This window comes from Chiloscyllium plagiosum, unplaced genomic scaffold (assembly GCF_037043375.1).
Source record: "Chiloscyllium plagiosum isolate Xiang-an unplaced genomic scaffold, Cpla_swu_hap1 HiC_scaffold_5, whole genome shotgun sequence".
NCBI classification, from domain to species: Eukaryota; Metazoa; Chordata; class Chondrichthyes; order Orectolobiformes; family Hemiscylliidae; genus Chiloscyllium; species Chiloscyllium plagiosum.
Window position 1 is genome coordinate 131,880,647 of NW_028270143.1, and position 22,533 is coordinate 131,903,179.

The 22,533-nt window shown below is 44.0% G+C and overlaps 1 protein-coding gene across 1 annotated transcript in view; it reads right to left on the minus strand.

Annotated features, from left to right (window-relative positions):
- The window catches only part of bop1 (BOP1 ribosomal biogenesis factor), a 159,902-nt gene that overhangs the window by 85,618 nt on the left and 51,751 nt on the right, over positions 1–22,533 (minus strand). The window lies entirely within an intron of this gene.

Below are 22,533 nucleotides of genomic sequence, written 5' to 3' on the forward strand. Positions count from 1 at the left end.
GGAGTTTGCACGTTCTCCCCGTGTCTGCGTGGGTTTCCTCCGGGTGCTCCGGTTTCCTCCCACAGTCCAAAGATGTGCAGGTCACGTGAATAGGCCATGCTAAATTGCCCATAGTGTTAGGTAAGGGGTAAATGTATGGGTATGGGTGGGTTGCGCTTCGGCGGGTCGGTGTGGACTTGTTGGGCCGAAGGGCCTGTTTCCACACTAATGTGATCTAAACTGTGGTGACAAGAGAACACAGTACTCTCATTGGGACCTAATCTCAAATTGGGCACCTTATAGAATTAGAATTAACTTTATGACAAGTACTCACATGAGTACAGTGAAAACATTAGAATTTGCCACTTATGACACCATCTAAGGTACGAAGGTATGTAAATACAGATTCTTAGAAAATGATAAAGAAAAATGCAAGATCATAGGAATAAAATAAAAAGGAATAAAAAGTCCAGAATTAGAGTCCTTCCACCCCAGTCCACACCAGCACCTGGACTCCAGAATAGAAAAAAAATTACATAAATAGAGTTCACCTTCTGAATAATGGATTTATAAATATAAATACAACGCTTTTGCAAAGTTTTGCATAATGTGCGTGCTTTTGTTCTCAATCATTTCTGCTAATTACTCCTTCAATTCTTTCTGCCACCTTCCAAGAATAGTTCACATCAACCTCCGCCCTCACACATTTTTCAAACAATGCTCCTCAGTTTATAGTTTCCTCTCCCATCCCTTCCACCAAATTCAATTAATTAAATCAAAATGAATGCTGACCCTCCAATTCAATAAGCTTTAACTTTGGTCAAGTATTACCTTCTCCAATTGAGAATTAAGATTTATTGCAGGGAAGAGTGTTTGACGTGAGCAATGGAAAGGTGGGAGTTTTACTTATTTATAACATCGAGAGGAGACAGCAAGCTGAAGAACGTTAATAGACAAGCAAAAAGCCGAGAATCAAAATAAGAGGTGGTGACTGCTGTTTTGACTAATGAAAGCTATGAACGAAGTCTCTTCGTAAGATTTGAAATAAAACAAACTCTCACTCCCCCATCAATAAGATCAAGATGTGGTTCACTTCTGGCAGAGTGAGATGCCTGGCACTTGTGATAACTGGAGGGTCTAAATAAGTTTGATGAATGTAGCATGGAATCATTGACTGCAGTGATTATTTGGAAGTGGTCATTGTTACACAAGGAACCCTGACATTTTTCAGGAAGATTATTTGTAAACTGCACCATAACAGTAAAAGTATGTGCACAAGTTTGCCTTGGGAAGACGGTCATTTGTCTAAAAAGATGGTTTGCCTGTCATAACTTCAAAGATGATGTACACTGATAAGCCAGTGCCAGCTAGATTACATACAAAGGACAGCTGAACAAGAGTTTAAGAGCGGTCACAGATATGTTGCACAAATCACAGATGGGAATGTTGCACAAGGTACAATGGTCTACCATCAATTCAGGAGTTCAATTTGCTTTCTAGCTTTTGGTACTCAAAATGTTCTCCCGTCACAAAAACATTTGTAGTTGTTCTTTCAAGATTTATCTCTCTCTATTACATGTTTCTCCCTACACAATTACACATCAACTGCATGACAGGTGAACTGCTCCCAAGCCACAGAAGCCGCTTCAGTTAAACATTTACAACTTGCCACTCAATTTCATTCCCTGTGTTCCCTCGAGTTTCTTTTCTGAGCCTCAATCCCATCACTCATGGAGTGCAGTTAACATGGGCCACACAGCAATGAAGCCAAAAACTCTCACCCTACTGTGAAACATTTCAAAATTCTGGTAATTTTGGGAGTGGTCAGGTAGGAGGAGAAAGACTGTATAACATTTCTTAATTAATTCATGGGACACTCAAGGGCAACCACGGACAGACAGTAAACGCTAGCAAGCCAGAGACGTCCACATGAGGTATTTTAGGTGTTGATGGGGATTTCCTCGAATTCCAGGAGCAGCAATTTTTGTTTTACATGCTGATGCATTGATTTGGAACCTTGGGGAACAAAGATCAAAACAACGGCACTTTTAAAAAGGAGGAAGACAAACAAAAGGAGTGACCACATGGTCGGTCAGGGAGAAAGAGAGAGAAAGAAACCTACACTGCTAATTGACACAGTAGTGAATTGGCACAGTTACTGCCTTGGCTGTTTGAGTTCATGTATCTCTGGCCATTGGAATGCATCTAGGAAAAATTCACAGCTGACTTTGGAGGAACCGGTGTGAGAGATCCCACAGCACAGGAACCTTGCTGTAAGTCTACAGTAGTGAGTAGAATGGATTCTTTCTTGATTATATGTTTTATTGAGATCGGTCTCTTGATAAATATTAAAAATATAAACCATAAATACTAAGTTAGCCGGCAGCACTGTTTTTTAGAGCAAAATGACAGTGCTATTTTCTGGGTCTGTAGATTGTGAAGGAGCAAAGATGGCCTTCAGTAGAGTGAAGTACTCTTCCTGTCGGATGTGGGAGCTTAAGGGGAGGTTCCATGTTACTGATGATTATGTTTGCAGGAAGTTTCTTTGGTTGGGAATCCTAGTAGATCGCATGGGGTGTTGGAGCAGCAGTTAGAAGCAATAGGGAACTTACAAGAGCTACGAGTGTGATGGATGGCAGTTATAAGAACGGAGAAAAGCCACAGATGCAGTCAGTAGATGGGTTAGGCAGGTAGTGCAGGAGTCTTCTGTGGCTATTCCCATTTCAAACAACTATGTTGTTTTGGAAAATGTAGGGGGTGATGAACTCTCAGGGGAATGTAGCACGAACAGCCGAGTTTCTGGTATGGAGACTGGCTCTAATGTAATGAGGGGTACGTCGGATTCCAAGCGATCGATTGTGAGAAGGGAACTCCCTTGTCAGAGGCACAGATAGATGTTTCTGTAGCCAGCAGTGAAAATGAGAATGGTGTGTTGCCTCTCTGGTGCCAGGATCAAGATTATCTCCTAGGGTGCAGACTGTTCTCAGAGGGGAAGAGGAGCCAGCAGGAGGTCATTGAACATATTGAAACTAACGATGTAGGAAGGGAAAAGGGAGAAATTCTGAGGAGAGAATATAGAAAGTTAGACAAAAATTTAAAAAGGTGGTCCTCGAGTAGTAATATCTGGATTACTCCCGGTGCTACGAGCAAGTGAGCGTAGGAATAGGAGGATAGAGCAGATGAATGCATGGCTGAGGAGCCTGTGCAGGGGAGAAGGGTTCACATTTTTGGATCATTGGAATCTCTTCTGGGATAGAAGTGACCTGTACAAGAAGGACGGAGTGCACCTAAATTGGAAGGGGACTAAGATACTGACAAGAAGATTTACCAGAGTTGGTCGGGAGGATTTAAACTAGTAAGGTGGGGGGTGGAACACAGGGAAAGAGAGAGGAAAGACAAGATTTTTGGGAAGATTTGTAGCTCTGGTTGAGTTTCTGGATGTAAGTTTGCTCGCTGAGCTGCAAAGTTCATTTTCAGACGTTTCGTCACCATACTAGGTAACGTCATCAGTGAACCTCCTCTGAGGCACTGGTGTTAGTGACCCGCTTTCTATTTATGTGTTTAGGTTTCCTTGGGTTGGATCCTTGATCCACCCAAGGAAACCTAAACACAATAGAAAGTGGGTCACTAACACAAGTGCTTCACCGGAGTCTTACTGATGATGTTACCTAATATGCTGATGAAATGTTGGAAACGAACCTTCCAGCTCTGTAAACAAACTTACATTCGGGAAAGAGATCAATCAGAGTGATACAGTTGGGAAAAGGTGAGAGTCAAACAGTCAGGGCAGGCACTGATAAATTAAACTGCATTTACTTCAATGCTAAAGGCCTAAAAGGTAAGGCAGATGAACTCAGGACATGGTTAGGAATATAGGACTGGATATCACAGCAAATACAGAGATGTGGCTCAGAGATGGACAGAGCTGGCAGCTTAATGTTCCAGGATACAAATGCTATAGGAAGGATTGAGGGGGGATGGGGGGGGGGTGGGGCAAGTGAGAGGGGAGAATGGCGTCTTTGGTAAGGGAAAGCATTACATCTGTACTGAGGGAGGATATTCCTGGGAATACATCCAGGGAAATTATTTGGGTGGAACTGAGAACGAAGAAAGGGACGATCACCTTTTTGGGATTGTATTATAGATCCTCTAATAGTCAGCAAGAAATTGTGAAACAAATTTTTTAAAGGAGATTTCAGTTATCTGTAAGAATAATAGGGTGGTTATGGTGGGGATTTTAACTTTCCAAATATAGACTGGGACTGCCAAAGTGTTAAGAGTTTAGATGGAGAGGAATTTGTTAAGTGTGTACAAGAAACATTTCTGATTTAGTATGTAGATGCACCTACGAGAGAAGGTGCAAAACTTGACCTACTCTGGGGAAATAAGGCAGGGCAGTTGACTGAGGTGCCAGTGAGGGAGCACTTTGGGGCCAGCAACCATAATTCTATTAGTGTTAAAATAGTGATAGAAACGGATAGACCAGATCTAAAAGTTGAAGTTCTAAATTGGAGAAAGGCCGATTTTGACGGTATTAGGCAATAACTTTCAAAAGTTGATTGGGGACAGATGCTCGCAGGTAAAGGGATTGCTGGAAAATGGGAAGCCTTCAAAAATGAGATAACGAGGATCCAGAGACAGTATATTCCTGTCAGGGTGAAAGGAAAGGGTGGTAGGTATAGGGAATGCTGGATGACTAAAGAAATTGAGATATTGGTTAAGAAAAAGGAAGCATATGTCAGGTATAGACAGGAGAGATTGAGTAAATCCTTAGAAGAGTATAAAGGCAGTAGGAGCATATTTAAAGGGAAATCAGGAGGGAAAAAAGGGGACATGAGATAACCTTATTTGCCAAAGCTAAGGAGAATCTAAAAGGGTTTTTATAAATACATTAAGGACGAAAGGGTAATTAAGGAGAGAGTAGGGCCCCTCAAAGAACAACAAGGCGGCCTTTGTGTGGAGCTGCAGAAAATGGGGGAGATATTAAACAAGTATTTTGCATCAGTATTTACTGTGCAAAAGGATATGGACGATATAGAATGTGGAGAATAGATGGTGACATCTTGAAAAATGTCCATATTACAGAGGAGGAAGTGCTGTATGTCTTGAAACGCATAAAGGTGGATAAATCCCCAGGACCTGATCAGGTGCACCTGAGAACTCTTTGGGAAGCTAGAAAAGTAATTGCTGGGATATTTGCATCATCAATAGTCACAGATGAGGTGCCGGAAGACTGCAGGTTGGCTAATGTGGTGCCACTGTTTAGGAAGGGTGGTAAGGAAAAGCCAGGGAACTATACGCTGGTGAGCGTGACACCAGTAGTGGGCAAGTTGTTGGAGGGAATCCTGAGGGACAGGATGTACATGCATTTGGAAAGGCAAGGACTGATTAGGGATAGTCAACATGGCTTTATGCATGGGAAGTCACGTCTCACAAACTTGGTAGAGTATTTAAAAAGTAGTAACAAAGAGGATTGATGAGAGCAGTAGACGTGACCTATACAGACTTCAGTAAGGCATTGGACAAGGTGAGACTGGGGCATGGGAGACTGGTTAGCAAGGTTAGATCCCATGGAATACAGGGAGAACTAGTCATTTGGATACAGAAGGTGGAAGACAGAGAGTGGTGGTGGAGGGTTGTTTTTCAGACTGGAGGCCTGTGACCAGTGGTGTACCACAAGCATCGGTCCACTACTTTTCGTTATTTATTTTTTTAGATTAGATTACTTACAGTGTGGAAACAGGCCCTTCGACCCGCCGAAGCGCAACCCACCCAGACCCATTCCCCTACATTTACCTCTTCACCTAACACTACGGCAATTTAGCATGGCCAATTCACCTAACCTGCACATTTTTGGATTGTGGGAGGAAACCGGAGCACCCGGAGGAAACCCACGCAGACACGGGGAGAATGTGCAAACTCCACACAGAGAGTCGCCAGAGGCGGGAATTGAACCCGGGTCTCTGGCGTTGTGAAGCAGCAGTGCTAACCACTGTGCCACCGTGCCGCCCATTTATATAGGTGATTTGGATGTGAACATAGGAGGTAGAGTTAGTAAGTTTGCAGATGACACCAAAATTGGAGGTGCAGTTGACAGCGAAGAGGGTTACCTCAGACTACAATGGGATCTTGACCAGATGGGCCAGTAGGCTGAGGAGTGGAAAAGAGTTTAATTTAGATAAATGAGAGGTGCTGCATTTTGGAAAAGCAAATCAGAGTAGGACTTATACATGCAATGGTGAGGCCCTGAGTGTTACTGAGCAAAGAGACCTTGGAATGCAGGTTCTTAGTTCCTTGAAAGTAGAGTCACAGTAGATAGGATAGTGAAGGTAGCTGAAGGGCTTTTGCCCGAAACATCAATTTTCCTGCTCCTCGGCTGCCTGACCTGCTGTGCTTTTCCAGCACCACTCTGATCTAAACTCTGGTTTCTAGCATCTGCAGTCCTCACTTTTGTCATAGTGAAGGCAGCGTTTGGTATGCTTTCCTTTATTGGTCAGTGCATTGAGTACAGGAGTTGGGAGGACATGTTGCAGTTATACAGGATATTGGTTAGGCTACTTTTGGAAAATATTGCGTTCAATTCTCATCTCCTTCTTATCGGAAGTATGTTGTTAAACTTGAAAGGGTTCAGAAAAGATTTACAAGGATGTTGCCAGGGTTGGAGAATTTGAGCTACAGGGAGAGGCTGAGGGGCAACCTTAGATAATAGACAATAGATGCAGGAGTAAGCCATTCTGCCCTTTGAGCCAGCACCATTATTCATAATGATCATGGCTGATCATCCTCAATCAGTATCCTGTTCCTCCCTTATCCCCATAACCCTTGATTCCACTATCCTTAAGAGCTCTATCCAACTCTTTCTTGAAAGTATCCAGAGACTTGGCCTCCACAGCCACAGGGGTTTATAAAATCATGAGGGGCACGTATAGGATAAATAGATAATATCTTTTCCCTGGGGTGTGCGAGTCTAGAATTAGAGGACATAGGTTTAGGGTGAGAGGGGAAAGATATAAAAGGGACCTAAGGGGCAACGTTTTACACAGAGGGTGGTACGTGTATGGAATGAGTTGCCAGAGGAAGTGGTGGAGGCTGGTACAATTACAGCATTTCAAAGGCATCTGGATGGATATATGAATAGGAAGGGTTTAGAGGGAAATTGACCGAGTGCTAGCAAATGGGACTAGATTAGGTCAGCATGGACAAGTTCGGATGAAGTTCTGTGCTGTACATCTCGATGATTCTATTAAGCGCTGGTACAGTCAGTGAAGCCCACATTCCATAAAAGTTACAACCCACAATGCTTAGAGGGAGTGATTTTCAGGACTCTGACCCAGCAGTGAAGGAATGGTGATACATTTCCAAGTCAGGATAGTGAGTGGCTTGGAGGGGAACTTGAAGGTAGTGGTGTTTCCATGTATCGGTTACTTTTGTCCTCTAGACTGAAGTGGTCAGGGGTTTGGAAGGTGCTCTCAAAAGGAATCTCGGTGAGTTACAGCAGCATATCTCGTAGATGGTACACACTGCTGGCATTGTGCGACAACGGTGAAGGGGATGAATGTTGAATAATACTGAATTCAGCCACTGTTCACTCAAATCTAACATGCCCCAATACCTATATAGTCTTTGAATTTATGTTAATAGACTTTAGAGATCATCAGCTTTTTCAGAAGGCAGAGTAACTCAGAAATAGTTGTGTCTATGAGAACACTGAGAAGGAAAGCCAACAATTGGCATATCATGCAGTCAGGAAAATACCAGAAAAGTACCATGACATGTACCAAGCTTTACTGGAGTCAGTCTTTTCGATCGAGTGCATCTGTGTGTATGTGTGTAGGGTATGGAAGCACACCAAGTCTGATTTTAAGCTGCAACATTACTTACAACTATAAACTAATAATTATACACCAAGGCTACTCAAAATTTAACGAATTCATATTTTTCTTAATCCAAATCAAACAGGCCTGAAGGGCAAAGGTCACGTCCAAATTCTCCAGTTCCGTTATTAGTTTGCCTTGCTAGCTGCAGTATACTACGGTCACTCTGACAGCAGTCGAGTGGAGTGCATTCTTTCCCCGTGTGGTAACGGGTCTCACTGCTCGTCTGCCTCCTGGTCACGGATCTGGAATCAATTAGTCAGGAACAACAGTCTGGCAACCCGAGCTATCCTCGTCTGAAACCCCAACACACCCCCAACCAGCATCAGCCTCTGAACACTCTCCACAGACTAAAGCTCCTTGATTCAAATCACCATGACAGACACATTCCATGTCTCATTGCTGATAAAGGACAACAAGCTGACCCCCAGGATTGCCACACTGACCCGTGACCCAGATGACGAAACTTGGATGCTTGGTGAGTCACTCCTGTTCCCCTTCTAGCTCACCATCTCCACTTTCATGAATGTGTTTGATCTCATGATTATGGTGCAATTTGAGGATTCATGACAACACGAACCTCCAAAACACAGGGGGCCTGGAGATGGAAAATCTATAATAACAATCAATAGCATAATAACAGCAATAACTTCAAAAGAGTTTGATTGGAAACTCCAGTCTGACTACTGTATCTCACATCGGAGATATTTTCATTTGTGATTTTAATCTATTTGGAATTATAAAGGACATATTTAAACACCAAAAGACTTGATAAGGAAGCTGAGACAGGAGAAGAATGCATTACTCATGGTTTTCCTGCCATGACTAAAGGTTTGCTCATCAAATGTTCCTTTAACCAAAATAAGTTAAATCCTCAGGCATGGACTGAAGATCACCATGACCACAAAAACTGATGCCATAAGAGACACATTCCACACACTTCAACATGGAATGGTTTACCATACAAAGCTATTGAGGTGGAGAAGAGATCTCCTTTAAAGAACATCCACTTATGTAGTGATTTACACAGTGACGACATGAGAATAAAGTACCATAGCCTTTGCAGCCAACCGAATCCTCGTTTTTAAGTACTGTCATTACTGTTCAAGAAACAAAAAGCAACCAATTTATACCAGCAAAATTACCAGCAGTAAAATGCATAAGTGGATACGATGTTGCTGTGATGCAAATGGAGTGATATAAATATATACACACATACATTGACCTGGACAGCATTTGTTGGAAACATATATGTATCTAAATAAATGAAGGATAACTGCAAAAGATGGAAAGTTTGCACAATTTCTCGATTACACAGAAATTATCAGGCGAATGTTTGGAATACAGAAATCAAAACCAGAAGGGTTGGGGGGGTTATCTGTTGTTTGCAAAAAGCCAAAGATTTTGGGAGGAAAGCTTTTATTAAAAAAAACACAGGAAAAAGTTTGCCTCGCAGTTATGATACTAAGCAGAGCCTAATGTTGAGGATTGCCTAGCAACAGCCTCTGGACTTTGAGTTTCTGTTTTTGCCACAGACTGGAGAATTGTTAGAGGCTTGCAAGGAAATTTCTGTGCCTCTCTTCCCCCTCCCTTCCGTCTGCTCCCCACCCCACCTCCCGTCTTCTCCCCTCCTCTTCTGCCTGCCCACCCTCTTCACCACGCCTTCTGCCTGCCCCTCCATCTGCCTTCACACCCTCTTCTCCCCAATTCTGCCTAACCCCCCCTTCCCTCCGCCTTACTTTTTCTTCAGTGAAATATTTCCTCAGCATCAGAGAAAGGTTCAGAAATCAGAGATCTGTTATTCCCTCAACTTCTGAAAGTCAAAATGTTAACTCAATAGCAACTGACCTGCTACCCAACTATCATTGATCTGACATCAATGTGTTCATATTGATTAAATAAAAGAACAAACTATGAGAATTTCATTCTTCCTATTTAGTTTAGACTCTCAATCAATAAGGCTTTTCCTCCCCCTACCCCCCACCTCAATTGCTTTGCAGGAGTGTGTCACCTTGCTGTGCTTGTGTTGGAACGTGGCAGTCTATGAATTATGACTAAGGGAAGTCGTACATTGTAGTTTTGCTGATAATCAGTTTGGTCACACACACGTAGAGCATAAATTTTTTTCGAAAAAGTTTGCGATGAAACCTGGTGAAAGGCTCGATCATTCTAGATGACAGTAATAAAGAGCAAATAATTGATGTGTTAGTGATTAAATAAATACAGCAAGTCAAGTCATGTGCTTAATCTCCTGTGCACTTCTCCCACCAGAGTCATAACAATGGCAAACTTCTTCAAAACTGCATTCTTTAGCCTATCTATATGAATAGGCAATGACTCAATCACAGAACTGTTCCAGCACAGGAGGTCATTCAGCCAGTTATGTCTGTGTCAGCTCAGTAATTCACCCCCAACTATTCCACCATCTTCATCCAATCACCCTGCACATTCTTCCTTTTCAGGTAACTATCTAATTGCCTTGCAGGCTTGATTGAAGCAATCTACACGACACACTGAGATGGCATATTTCAATCCCTAACTACTCACTGTGTAAGATTATTTCGTTTCTTTGTCAATTATCTTAGCTCTGTGCCTTCGCCCTCTCAGTTTAATATCTCACCAGAAATCAGCAGTACAGTAATACTGCACTAGGATCATCAGCATGGGTCTTGTGGACTTGAACACATGATTGCCTGACCCAATTATCTCATGCCATTAAAAAAATGCCTCTGGCATCATAGAAACAGACAAATGGCAACCATTCTATCTTTCATGCCTCATATTAGATTTTCTCCTTTGCTGTAAATTCCCATGATTCTACAGCAGCTCCGTGACAGGGAAGTGCTCTTCAGGCGCTTGGGAGCCTGTGGAGTGTGTTTGTTTCAGACGCCAAGTTCAGTCAGTCGAGGGTTTCAAAGCGACTTCTGGAGCTTGGACAAGTTCCCCATTGAACAGAGAGAAGGTGAAGACAACTTACTTTGGAGAGGTGCCGGGTGAGCTGGGGCAGCTGCCTTATGAAAACAGCTGAACAATCGTAAGATAACTGTCAATATTTATTGCTGCCAAAATCAGCAAAATAAATAAATGTGCTCGAGTCTGCAGAGCCTCGGGGACCAGGGTAGCATCAGATTGAAAGAATGTGGCAACAATTAGTGGTAAGCCAGAGAACTGAAAGTTTTAACAATCAACAAAAGATGACCAAAAAAAAAGGAGGGAGAAAGTAAACTTTGAGGGCGAACTTGGAAGTAATATCAAGACAGAGTGCAAGAGCTTCTTTAAATATGTGAAAAAGAAGAGAGAAGCCAAAGTGAATACAGGCCCCCTTTGAGAATGAGGCTGGAGAAATAATAATGGGGAACCAGGAAAAAGCGGAGGGGTTGAAATAAATACTTTGCATCACTTTTCATAATAGAAGACACTGATGCCATTCCAAACTGACTAAATATTCAACTGCAAAAAGAGGACACGAAACAAATGAAATAACTATCACAAGAGAAAATGTGCGAGGGAAACTGATGTTCACACAGCTGCAGTGCTGCTGAACTGCTGGTACCAAGGATGAAATTCAAAATCAGAATGCAACAAAACTACTACTAGACGCTTCAAGTACTGCAAAGGAGGTTCGAGTACATGATTAATTTCTTATCCCAAGCTGGTTTGTCATGTAATAAATATGGAATAGAAAGTAAAATTCTCAACACCAATCCTCGGCTACCTGTGTGTTGTCTGAGGCATAATTGTGATCATTAGGTAGCTAGTGACTGACTGAAGCAGCAGTGCTCCAAAAGCTTGTACTTCTGACTAAACCTGTTGGACTATATCCTGGTGCTGTGTGAGTTTTTTTTTTACATTGTCCACCCTAGTCCAACACCTCCACTACCCTATAGGGGTAGTGCAGAGAAGGTTGAGGCGACATGGAGTAGGTTTGCCCTCTACTCGTTGGAATGTCTAGGAATAAGAGGCGATCCTACTGAAACATCGAAGATTCTTAGGGACCGGACAGGTTAGATATGGAAAAGTTGTTTTCCCTGTGAGCGAGTCTAGGCCCAGAGGGCATAATCTTGAAATTGGGAAACCCCCATTTAAGATTGAGATGAAGAGGAAATTCTTCTTTCAGAGAGTAGGGAATGTGTAGAATTTTTTGCTGTCAAGGGCTGTTGAGGCTGGGTCGTTGAGTATATTCAAGGTTGAGAATGATATTTTTAATCAAGGATTATTAGGAAATGGTAGGAAAGCAGAGTCAAGGATCATCTAACCAGCCATAATCTCAATGAATGGGGGAACAAACTTGACGGGCTGAATTGCCTACTCCTGCTCCTACATCTGGTCATCTTATGTAGAGCACAAAATTCAAATGCTGCCATGAATTCGCACACACAAGGCACCACTGACCACAGATCAAGTGTTCTAAATCACCATTCTTCAGACCAACAGTGCAATTTTGTTACCAAAAAACATTTGTCCAAAACTTGTGGAGCCACAAATTTTGAAATCCTGTCAATTTAGGACGGAACACCAAGCCTTGGAACAGAGGAAAGAGGAGATTTATGGGGAAGGGAAAAGACACTCCAGTTATGAATATGCTACAAAAGCTGGACTTGTTCTCCTTACAGCAGACTTTTGACAGAAGCCCTTAAAAATCAAGAAGGATTTTGATCAGAGTAAAAAAGGAGATACAATTTCGACTAGCATGAGGAACAATGACCAAAACAGAAACTAAATATAACTAGCAAGATAACTAGAGAAGATTCTAGAAGTTCTTTTATTTTTTAAAAAAGTTGTTTTGTGATCTGGAAGGCGCTGCGTGAAAAGCTGGTGAAAGCAGATCCAATAATAACTTACTGAAGGAAATTGGATGAATGTTCAAAGGGAAAAAAAAAATCAGTGCCTCAGGTGGGACTACAGCAAGGTGGTGGGCTAATTTAATAGCATTTTAGAAGTACCATAATAGACACAATGGGCTGAATGTTCTCCTTAATTAGTCTGATCCCTAGGATGTAGGGGTTGACTTAACAAGACTACCTGGCTAAACAGGTTAGACATTTACTTAGGAGTTTAGGAGAATGAGGAGTGATCTTATTGAAGGGAGTCTGAGGGGCTCAACAAGGTATATGTTGAGAAGATACTTCCAATAGTGGGGTAATCTTGAAGTATGGGACATAATACAGAAAGAAAAATACAAATTACTGGCGATACTCAGGAAGTCTGGCAGTATCTATGAAAAGAAAGCAGAGTTAGCATTTCAAATCTGGTGACTCACCATCAGAAGGATCTGGTGAAGAGTTACCAGGCTTGGAACATTAACTCTGCTTTCTTCCCACAAATGCTGCCCATCCTCCTGCACTTTGACAGCAATTTGTATTTTTCTATCAGCTCTCCAATATCTGCAGTTCTTTATTTTGACATAATCATAAAATAAGAAGGCACTCATTTAAAACCAAAGTGCAGGGGAACTTCTTCTCCCAGTGAGTCTTGATCATCTAGAATTTTTGACCCCAGAGAGTTGCAGAGGCCAAATAATTGGAAGTATTTAAAGAAGGGCCATATGGAGGCTCAGTAGTGAGCCCGGCTGCCTCACAGAGCCAGGGACCCTCATTCAATTCCAGCCTCCTGTAACTGTACAAACTCCACACAGTCTCTGAGTATCTGTGTGGGTTTCCTCTGGGTGCTCCAGTTTCTCCACAGTCCAAAGATGTGCAGGTTAGGTGGATTGGTTGCAGTAAATTGTCCCATAGTGACCAGGGTTGTGTAGGTTAGCCGGATTAGCCGCTGGAAATGCAAGGTTACAGTGATTGGGTTGGAGATGGGTTTGGTCACAATGCTATTGACAGGGCCAATGTGGACTTGATGGGCTGAATGGCCTGCTTCCACACTATAGGAATTCTAATTCTATGATTCTAAGAGGTCGGTAGACTTTGGAAATGTTGGGAAATTAGCAGCAATGAGGTGTTGGCGTGAAAAGGTGAGTTGAGACTTGAGACAGATCAGGCTTGATGGGCTGCATGTCCTACTCCTGCTTCTATTTCTTGCATTCTTAGAGGCTAACAGTTTCAGTGGCTCTGGACAAGGTTAACCTTGAGAGCAAGGGGATAAGCATGTGAAGACAATGTAGCAGCTTTTAGACTGCTGCCACACAGTTTCTAAACTATTGTAATGAAGTGGAGAAAAATAGGAGTCAATTATTACTAAGCGTATAAAAAGTTAATTGCAAACAGGTTACAGAGAGTTCAGCAGGATACAGGGCTAGATCCTATGATGAGTTTTGCTAAGCAGTATGACTGCAGGCACCAGTATCAGAATGGTATCTCTTCTATTTCTGCACATATCAAACTTCTTAATTCATACTTGTAATCCAAATCATACTGCCTGAGAGCTCATTACCTATCACCCAGGGTCACACATTGATGGTATTATAGATATGCCAGTGATACATTTCATAGGGACCAGCCCATTGATACAATCAGTGCTCAGTAACCATCTAAAATCAGGCAATTTCCCAAATCCATTTCTATTCCCGAAGAGAAAAACAAATGCCAAGTTCCGGCTCATCATGCGTGTCCGCCGGTATTTTCAGGCAATTCTCCGCTCCGAGCTGGAGAGTGCAATCAAACACTTAACCAGGTCAAAGTTAAAAATCACACAACACCAGGTTATAGTCCAACAGGTTTAATTGGAAGCACACTAGCTTTCGGAGCGACGCTCCTTCATCAGGTGATAGTGGAGGGCTCAATCATAACACAGAATTTATAGCAAAAATTTGCAGTGTGATGTAACTGAAATTATACATTGAAAAACTGATTGTCTGTTAAGCCTTTCATCTGTTAGAATACAGTGATAGTTTCACTTCTTTCATGTGTAAATCACAAAACCTTTTTTTTAAAGTTGCATTCTCGGGTTAGCTGTTGAAACTTTATTGCTGGAACAGCACAGCAGGTCAGGCAGCATCCAGGGAACAGGAGATTCGACGTTTCGGGCACAGGCCCTTCTTCAGGAATGAGCAGAGAGTGTTCAGCAGGAGAAGATAAAAGGTAGGGAGGAGGGACTTGGAGGAGGGGAGTTGGAAATGTGATAGGTGGAAAGAGGTCAAGGTGAGGGTGATAGGTCGGAGTAGGGTGGAGGCGGAGAGGTCAAGAAGAAGACTGCAGGTCAGGAAGGCGGTGCCGGGCTGGAAGGATCCGGCTGAGACAAGGTGGGGGGAGGGGGGGATGAAGAAACTGGTGAAGTCCAAGTTCATCCCCTGCGGTTGGAGGGTTCCCAGTCGGAAGATAAGACGCTCCTCCTCCGACCGTCGGGTTGTTGTGGTTTGGCGGTGGATGAGTCCAATGACTACAAACCTACTACAAACCTACCGACTCCCACAGCTACCTGGACTACACCTCCTCCCATCCTGCCCCCTGTAAAAACGCCATCCCATTCTCCCAATTCCTTCGTCTCCGCCGCATCTGCTCCCAGGAGGACCAGTTCAAAATACGTACAACACAGATGGCCTCCTTCTTCAAGGACCGCAATTTCCCCCCCGACGTGGTCGACGGTGCCCTCCACCGCATCTCCTCCACTTCCCGCTCCTCCGCCCTTGAGCCCCGCCCCTCCAACCGCCACCAGGACAGAACCCCACTGGTCCTCACCTACCACCCCACCAATCTCCATGTACAGCGCATCATCCGCCGTCACTTCCGCCACCTCCAAACAGACCCCAGCACCAAGGATATATTTCCCTCCCCTCCCCTATCAGCTTTCCGTAGAGACCACTCCCTCCGCGACTCCCTTGTCAGATCCACACCCCCCACCGACCCAACCACCACTCCCGGCACCTTCCCTTGCAACCGCAGGAGGTGCAACACTTGCGCCCACACCTCCCCCCTCACTTCTCTCCAAGGCCCCAGGGGAAACTTCCATATCCGCCACAGATTCACCTGCACCTCCACCCACATCATCTACTGCATCCGCTGCAGCCGGTGTGGCCTCCTCTATATTGGGGAGACAGGCCGCCTACTTGCGGAGCGATTCAGGGAGCACCTCTGGGCCACCCGGACGAACCAACCCAACCAACCTGTGGCACAGCATTTCAACTCCCCCTCCCACTCCACCGAGGATATGCAGGTCATTGGACTCATCCACCGCCAAACCACAACAACCCGACGGTCGGAGGAGGAGCGTCTTATCTTCCGACTGGGAACCCTCCAACCGCAGGGGATGAACTTGGACTTCACCAGTTTCTTCATCCCCCCTCCCCCCACCTTGTCTCAGCCGGATCCTTCCAGCCCGGCACCGCCTTCCTGACCTGCAGTCTTCTTCTTGACCTCTCCGCCTCCACCCTACTCCGACCTATCACCCTCACCTTGACCTCTTTCCACCTATCACATTTCCAACTCCCCTCCTCCAAGTCCCTCCTCCCTACCTTTTATCTTCTCCTGCTGAACACTCTCTGCTCATTCCTGAAGAAGGGCCTGTGCCCGAAACGTCGAATCTCCTGTTCCCTGGATGCTGCCTGACCTGCTGTGCTGTTCCAGCAATAAAGTTTCAACTTTGATCTCCAGCATCTGCAGACCTTACTTTCTTCTCGGGTTAGCTGTTAACAATGGTGATAGCTAGACAATATGTTGAAGGTGTTAGCCCCCTGTGTTCTCTGTCTATGACCTGATGTTTAGATTGATTCCAATCTAAAAAGTGAGATAACAGAGTTTTACATAAATTCATGCAGTTTTTGAGCTCAGAGTTCTACATGAATGTATGCAGTTTTTGAGCAAAGTGCAATGTAACTTTGCAAGTACAAATTCACCCCACAAAATATATGTGTGCATGTGGGTCTTTGTCTGCCTGTGTGTGTGTGTCTGTCTGGGGTGGGGGTTGTGAGTGTGAGAATGTGTGTATGCGAGAGAATGTGTGTGCGTGAGTGAGAGTGTGTGAGTGTGTAGTGAGTGCAGAGTGTCTTAAGTCTGTGAGGTGGTGCATTTGCGAGTGTGTGTGTCTATAAGGGTGTGTATGGATGTCTGTGTGTGCTTGTGTGTACCTGTGTCCGTGTGTATGTGAGAGTGTGTGTGTGTAGTGCAATGGTGATCACCTCTGTGTTACGATCGAGCCCTCCACTATTACCTGATGAAGGAGCGTCGCTCCGAAAGCTAGTATGCTTCCAATTAAACCTGTTGGACAATAACCTGGTGTTGTGTGATTTTTAACTTTGTACACCCCAGTCCAACACCGGCATCTCCGAATCTTAACCAGGTCAGGTGATGATGCTTTATCCAGTGGGTACATCCCAGAAAAAAAAACAGTGCTTAAAGGTTTCTGAAAAACATTCCCTATATGATGGTAGGAAACTGGCAGGAGAATTCTGACCACTCTATTACTTTAATGGGTTTCAACATGCAGCAAAATAAGGCAGTGGAAATATAAACAAGAGCTCCCATTTTTGATTATTAATTCAGAGCCATCAAAAAAAAAGCAATTCAATATTCTTGAGTGCAGGATTTAGCTCAGCCCTCCACAGCTAAAGCGGGCTGGAAACAGCTGGGTCACACAGGAGTCTGCCTCAAGTGGCATATACACACATAGTAATACCTCAGTCAGACATGGACCTATCTGGACCAGTATACATACACAATACCTTAGTCAGTTACAAGTCTACCTGGACTGGTATACCCAGCACAACCTTACTCTGTATACCCAGACAAGTATACATGTACAGCAGTACCTTGGCCAGTAACGTTAGCAACAGGATGCCAATGGAGAGAGAAGCTCCAAGAAAATGCAGTAGAGTGAAATTTGGGTGTTTGTGAGCATGAAACACAAACTGTCAGCATGCAAGTGCAGCAAGTAATTGAGAAGGCCTTTATTGCTAAGGGGTAGAATTTAAAATTAGGGAAGCCTTGTTACAACTTTACAGAGTGTTGGGGGTGGGAGGATGCAACTGGGTTACTGTGTAGATAATTACATTTTGGTCCATGTATTCAAAATAAGGATATACTGTTCAAAGTTTGGGTGAAGATTTGTAGCTCAGGTGCTCGTTGCTGTGGTTCTGTTCGCCGAGCTGGAAGTTTTTGTTGCAAACGTTTCGTCCCCTGTCTAGGTGACATCTTCCAGCTCGGCGTACAGAACCACAGCAACGAGCACCCGAGCTACAAATCTTCACCCAAACTTTGAACACCTACGGGCGAGAGACGCTACGACAAGCCAGGAAATGGGAATCCTGCGCTAACCGCCTAAGCGCCACATACGAACAACTCCGGTTCCTGCATGAATGCCGAAAGAATCGAATCCTTCCACCAAGTGTCAGATACAGACCGCCGGTCAACAATCCACAAGCCAGAGACACAGCCAGACAGAACGGACTCAGGATGATCCAGGTAATGATTACAGACGCGCACAACCGACTTCACAGATACAGACATGAAATTGCGCGCCAAAAGTTGCTAATTTCAAAAACCACGAATCAGGAATGGACCCGGACCATAGAACAGGCTGTCACCATAGGACAGAACAGGACCACACTCCGCAAAAAAACAGCACTAAAAGAAAAAATGGCCAAACTAACACACAACAAAGAGGACACCACAACACAGACCTGGGTTAAAAACCTCTCCCACAGACAGCTCACAGACACGGAAAGAACAATACTGGCCAAGGGACTCAACTACAACCACAGGGACGCCAAGACAGCAGACTTCCTAGCAGCACTAGAATGCACACTCAGGAACAATGGACTGACAGAAGAGACACAACAAACAGTGAGACAAAGTATCGTACCCCTGATAACAAGGAAAAGACAAATACATAACCTCAACACCAAGGAGAGGGAAGCACTGAAATCACTAAGAAACGATAAGAACATAATCATACTCCCAGCAGACAAAGGCAGAATGACGGTCATCCTGGACAAAGCAGAGTACATCCAAAAAGCACAACAACTACTTGCAGATACCAACACCTACCAAAAGAGGGAGTTTGACCCCACCCCACAGCTCACCAATAGGATAAACAACACACTGAGAAACCTACAAAAAAACGGACAGAGAACCAGGTCGGACCTACAAAGAATGAAACCTGAAAGCAACAACACCCCCAGATTCTATGGACTACCTAAAGTGCACAAACCAGACATCCCACTCAGACCCATAGTATCACTACCAGGGACACCATCACACAAACTGGCGAAAGAACTACAGCAGAAACTGAAACACTTGATTAGCGGATCCAGACACTCTATATAATCAACACAGGAATTCTTGGACATCATCAGAAATATACACATAGTCAAGGAAGAAACCATGGTCTCATTCGACGTAACGGCACTGTTCACGTCTATTGACAAAGCCCTAGCCAGAGAAACAATAGCCAACCTGCTGAACAGACATAACAGACAACAGGATGTTGAACCCATCAACAAAGATGGCATACTTAAACTACTGGATTTGTGCCTCACAACACACTTCACATTCAACAACCAGATATACGAACAAATCAACGGAACACCCATGGGCTCACAGATCTCGGGACTCATAGCAGAAGCAGTAATGCAAAGGTTAGAACAAACAGTCTTACCACAAATTCAACCCAAACTCTGGATCAGATACGTTGATGACACCTTTGTAATCATTAAAAACACGGAAATAGAGAATACACACCGGATCATCAACTCCACACTCACAGGAATCCGATTCACGAGAGAGGAAGAAAAGGACAACCAACTCCCATTCCTAGACGTGATGGTACAGAGAACACCAAACGGAGAATTCACCACTAAGGTACACAGGAAAGCCACACACACAGACCAAGTCCTGAACTATGAAAGCAACCACCCCAATACACACAAACGAAGTTGCATCAAGACACTGTTCAAAAGGGCCACAACACACTGCAGCACACCAGAACTGCAAAAAGAGGAAGAAGAACACCTATACAAGGTATTCGCAAAAAACGGATATCCTCGCAATTTCATCAACAGATGCCTAAGGGAGAGACAACAGAACGAGGACATGCCGCAACCCAAAGGACTAGCCACACTACCATATGTCAAGAACATCTCTGAAATGACAGCCAGACTACTGCGACCACTAGGACTTATAACAGCACACAAACCAACAGCCACTCTCAGACAACAACTCACCAAAACTAAGGACCCGATACCCAGCATGTGCAAAACTAATGTAGTGTACAAAATCCCATGCAAGGACTGCACAAAACACTATATAGGACAAACAGGAAGACAGCTAACGATCCGCATCCAAGAACATCAACTAGCCACGAAACGACACGACCAGCTATCCCTAGTAGCCACACACGCAGACGACAAGCAATATGAATTTGACTGGGACAACACTACCATTATAGGGCAAGCGAAACAAAGAACAGCCAGGGAATTCCTAGAAGCTTGGCACTCATCCACAAACTCCATCAACAAACACATAGACCTGGACCCAATATACCGGCCACTACAGCGGACAGCTGAAACTGACAACCGGAAGCGGCAGGGACAGGCCACTATAAATGCCGGAGGAAACACCACAGAAGCGCTTCACAGGAGGCTCCCAAGCACTGAGGATGTCACCTAGACAGGGGACGAAACGTTTGCAACAAAAACTTCCAGCTCGGCAAACAGAACCACAGCAAGGATATACTGTACTGGCATGCAAGGCAGTTCAAAAGATACTCACGAGGCTGACTCCTGGGATGAAGGGGTTGACTAAGCTGAACAGATTAGGTCTTTATTTGTTTGGGTTTACAAGAATGAGGGGTGATCTTACTGAAATGCACAGGATTCTGAATGGGCTTGTTAGGGTAGATGCTGAAAAGATGTTGCCACTAGTAAGGGAATTTCAGCTGAGGAATATAAAGAATAGAAGGAAATTTTTAAAACTGAGATGCAAACGACTTCCTTATCCAAGAGGACAGTGAACATCTAGAATTCTCTCCCTCAAATTGTGAGAGCTGTGGAAACTCTGCGTATTTAAAGAGGAGGAGGATAGGTTTTTGAAATATCAGGAGTTGGGGGCTAGTTTGAGTTTGGATATCTGGTCAGCATGGACGGGTTGGATCGAAGGGTCTGTTTCCACTCCCCTGCCCTCCAAGTGCTTCCATCATATTCTTGCCATCATGCTGTACATCTCTAATGTAACTAAGTGCTGTGACTTGGGACAAATCAGCCAAGATCTAAATGAACAGCAGGGGCAGGCTGGAGTTGTCAAAATGCCTATTCCTGCTCTTACTTTTTATGTTCTTATGATCTCAGTTTACCTGGGCATTAACAAACACAGCAGTGCCTGGGTTAGATATTAAAGTATGAGACTAGCTCAGTAATTATGGCAGAGTTACTGCTAATTGGGAACAGACACCTTCTCATTGCTGATCGAGCAGCGCTATTCCTGATCAAAGATCTGCTTTGCCAAGAAGCAGCACCTTTCCACAGACCCATTTTAATTGTCACTTTTTTTTTTAAGATTAGATTAGATTATTTAAAGTCTGAAAACAGGTTCTTCGGCCCAACAAGTCCACACCGACCCTCCGAAGAGTAACCCTTCCATACCCATTCCCCCTGACTAATGCACTTAACACTATGGGCAATTTAGCATGGCCAATTCACCTGACCTGTACATCTTTGCACTGTGGGAAGAAACCGGAGCACCCGGAGGAAACTCACACAGACACAAGAAGAATGTGCAATCTCCACACAGACAGTCGCCCGAAGTGGGAATTGAACCTGGGTCCTTGCGCTGTGAGGCAGCAGTGCTAACCACTGGGCCACCGTGCTGCCCCTTAAGCCACCGTTCACTTACTGAGCAGCAAAATTTCTCCACTTCCTTGCCCTCGAAGTGCTTCCATCATATTCTTGCCATCATGTTACCAAAGTTTTTGGATGACAGGATATATAATAAAAAGGTACTCTATAGGGGCGGGGAATCACTTCAGTAATCCTACAACAAAAACCCAAGGCAATATTACAATGACTAAAAAAAAACAGGCATTCAAAACAAAGACCTGCTTTTTTGATAACATGGGGGTTAATGGGACCAAGCCCAACAGTTTTATAAATGGGGCGCTCTCAGCTTCACTCTCCCACGAGTTAAGTCACGAACAATTACAACTTGGAACTAAATTTAACTGAAACGCAGTGAATGATTGACAGCAGCATTATGGTTATCTGAAGTACACCATCTTAAAAGATGGTGAAAAAAAAGATTAATCAGTAACCTTCCAAGAGAAGCTGAATGAAGACTTGACATGTGGAGGTTTGCCAAGCTACTGGGAACCAGCACAGTAAAGAGCTGTAGAATTAATCACAAAAAGCTAACATTGGCATGTTGGGCCAAATGGCCTCCTTCTGTGCAGTATGATTCCCTAGTGCTGCACCAATCATCAGTTATAGCCTGCTCACCTCTCTCACCTCCTCCTTGCATTTTTCCACAGCCCATTATTCTGACAAACCCAATACAGGAACAGATCAGTTGCCTTAAAGCCACGGTGTGAGGTGAATTTGCAGCCTGGATAGTTCCTGTGGTTGAAAGGTAGGAGTGGGAGTGGGGAGCACGTTCAGGGGATGATGATATCATAGCTGCCATCTGGTATTGTACAACTTTGCACAGGATCATGGTTCCTCGTTAAAAAAAAGAGATCTGTTTTCTATATCGGCTGAAAACCACTGGAAAGTTAGATACAGTAGTTCAGCTACTGAGGCACAATATGGCCA